This window comes from Schistocerca serialis, chromosome 4 (assembly GCF_023864345.2).
Source record: "Schistocerca serialis cubense isolate TAMUIC-IGC-003099 chromosome 4, iqSchSeri2.2, whole genome shotgun sequence".
NCBI lineage: Eukaryota > Metazoa > Arthropoda > Insecta > Orthoptera > Acrididae > Schistocerca > Schistocerca serialis.
In genome coordinates, this window is record NC_064641.1 from 868,237,330 (window position 1) to 868,240,722 (window position 3,393).

General features: G+C 47.0%; 1 non-coding gene across 1 annotated transcript; it reads left to right on the forward strand.

The window, feature by feature from the left end:
• The first annotated feature begins 642 nt into the window (after nucleotides 1-642).
• On the forward strand, nucleotides 643-717 carry Trnaa-cgc (transfer RNA alanine (anticodon CGC)). The gene has a single exon. It is a non-coding gene; the product is annotated as a tRNA-Ala (tRNA).
• The last annotated feature ends 2,676 nt before the right edge of the window (nucleotides 718-3,393 follow it).

Genomic DNA, 3,393 nt, shown 5'->3' on the forward strand with positions numbered 1-3,393 from the left:
AAGGGTGAGGGGGGAGGGTGAGGGGGGAGGTGGGAGGGGGGGAGGGGGAGGGGAGGCGGCTGTTCCATCGCCTTGGCTGTCTTTTGTATATGGGGAGAGATACATAGTGCCCATCTGATTACAGACAGAGTGGATCTGAAGCTGTTGTGGAGAGACTGGGACAAGGAGTGTGTGTGTGTGTGTGTGTGTGTGTGTGTTGGGGTTTATGGGCGCTCAACATCGAGGTCATCAGCGTCCTGACACACATTAAAAGGAACGAATGTGGACAGACCTAAGAAAACTGAAGCACACACTCTGGGACAAGGAAAGATCGCCATCACTATCTGGGATGGAATCCATGGCCTCTACTGCCTGAGTGCAATAACCACTAGGCCACCATGGTGACATGAATAATTTTTAACAAGTCATTATTTCGAAACAAGGAGAGGAGACCTAACGTGTGACAAAAGATGAGGCGAACAATGTCGAGCACACAGACAGATAGGTTGCAAGCCCTCAGCTGGCCTCCATACAACCAACAGACTTCCAGAATGAGATTTTCACTCTGCAGCGGAGTGCGCGCTGATATGAAACTTCCTGGCAGATTAAAACTGTGTGCTGGACCGAGACTCGAACTCGGGACCTTTGCCTTTCGCGGGCAAGTGCTTGGGTAGCTCAGTTGGTAGAGCACTTGCCCGCGCAAGGCAAAGGTCCCGAGTTCGAGTCTCGGTCCGGCACACAGTTTTAATCTGCCGGGAAGCTTCAACAGTCTTCCACCCTGCCTTGAAATCAGCTCTCGCTGACACCACTGAAGTCCCAAAAGAGCGTTAGTTTTGGGTCAGTAAACTGCACGGTGCAGGTTGTCTGGCTCAGAGCTGTCCCTGAAGTAACCAACCTACAAAAGTTCATTGTGTCACTATGGGACCAGCTGCTGCTCAGATTACTGCTGCAGAAGCAGTACGATGCGACGAACAAGATAGTCTTCCCTCTCGGTAGTGGAAAATAGCTGACCAGAGTCCATCCTTCTTGCGGCCTGACATTGCCGTGACCACCGCCGCCAGTAATCATGAACGGCAGCTACATTTCCTCAGCATCGCAGACGGAACATACAGCTTCTCGTAATCCTATTACACGTCATCGTTCAAGCTCAATGGGGCGTTGACAACGACGTCTTTGTCGCTTTAAAGCCAAGCTTGATTAACATCAACTCACCACGTCTAGTCTCAAAGGCTCACGACCTTTAAAGCGTGTATTTATAGCAAACCTGATTTATATGCTCATAGTGGAGCTACTGGCGCCACTCTTATGTGACTGGCGCGAAATCTGAACAGTCATCATCTTTCAGATGTAGAAACACGTTTATAAAATTCCGTGTATGCCGCACTTCTAGGAGTTGTGATTCTTTCTCCCGGCACTTTTTAATATAAAAATATGAAATGGTGCATAAGGGGGGGGGGGGGGCGCCACTTTCCTTTCCCATATAGCAAAGAAAGGAGCGCCAGAGCAGCGTATCCACCTTCCTTACATCACATATTGTCATCTGAAGTAAGTTCCATACAATTAGTGACAAATCATGACGATTCTTTCGAACTGTAAGGCACAGCAAACATTTATTGACAGTTAATTTAGGTAAATGTATGCCCATGTAATGATAAAGTATGTTATAAATATTAAAACAGTTAAATAAATGACAGAAGACCATAGATACTCGGACATCTGTGTTGCCGTACTTCATTGGAATATTTGCTCATTCTCGGTGGTACTCAATCTTGCAGAACACTGTGCTGATCGCAGCCGAGATAGCGGCTTGAGCGGACTATTGCCTGCATCATCCTCAGCTGCACCATCCCGGATTGAGACAGTTGATGTTCGCCTCATCTCTCGTCACACGTGAGGTTTCCTCTCCTTATTAAGGAGTAATGACTTGTTATGAAACATTCATGTCACCATGGTGGTCTAGCGGCTATTGCACTCCGGCGGTAGAGGCCAGGGTTCTGTCCCGGATAGGGGTGGCGATCTTTCCTCGTTACAGGCTCTCCACAACGGCTTCACATCCACTCCATCTGTCAGCAGAAGGACACTGTGTATCTCTCCTGTGAGCAGAAGGCAGCCGGGGCGACGGGACAGCCGCCTCCACTACCCCCCCCCCCCCCCCCCCCCCCTTGTTTGTGTCGTTGCCACAGGAGACAGTCAGGTGGATAGCCTGGTCACTGGTTTCCGACACAGACATGATCTTTTTACACAATATTCGTACAATACACGTCTCCATTTAGTTGGAGTTTTAATACTTCAGACTGCTATTTAATAACTTTGAACACGCTGATTTGGGCCATAATGTCTTCCTACGGTTTCTCTGTTGATTCAAATTGTCTCTTCTCTCGAGGATGGCGGGAGACGGAAGAGTGACGCCCGTTCTGTGAGGACTATGTCGAGAAAATAAAAACACGCCACTGCTGGAGTGTGCCGGACTATTGGTGCAACTTTTTCTGGCCAGACAGACATCTTCCCATGCCTGGTGCCAGACTGGCTGTGTCCTCTCGAACAACAGCCTGAGGCTCCAGTCGTCTTTCAAACTTATGCCATGTTGTTACCTTAAAACTCTTGTAATTTAATACCATGGCTATAATACCTTAGATACGTTTACGAAACAAAGTAAATTACGTGTTCCTGTCCAGTAAGCTACTTCAAATGCGGTTTGGAATGGAATGTAGATTTATTGTACCTCTTCTGAAGGGCGTGAAGGAGAAGGGGTTCTTCTGCTACGTGCAAGTATAAGCTTTAATGACGATTCGACCAGTGATGATGTGATGATCAGTGTAGGAAACAGTCAAGCTATCCCTCATCATTGTGAGGAAAGCTCTCGGTATTCAGAGCTGGTGATATGCTCCTGCATACGATTTTGACCATATTTCGCCATTTTATGTAGAGCTACATGATGCAGACAGGCGCTGAGATTTCCTCACACCGTCCTCTTCATCACCTGATCAGGCCCTCATGTCCCTCATCGATTTTAACGCTTTTATCTGATCACCACAGTGGGAACACTTGTTCTTATCAGCACAAAGTCATTTCCAGTAGTGGAACTTGACTATACGATAAACTCTTGCACTATATCACAGAAATGAGGTACATATCCAACTTCATACGGCTGTTAGTAACCTATTTTCATCAGTAGTGTCTTTCTTTAGCTTTGTACTCATCCCTTATTATTAGTTTTTGACTTGTGTGATGTGTCTGGGTGCGAATTCTTCTCAAGTACCAACCTTTTCGTCTCAGTCTTTTTTTAACTCATCATCTCCGATGTTTCGTTTTACATATTCAATTGTCTCTCCTCCTCAACAGTTTATGCTCTCTATGGCTCCCTCCAGTACTATGGATGCTATTCCCTTATGTTACCGCCGGCCGAAGTGGCCG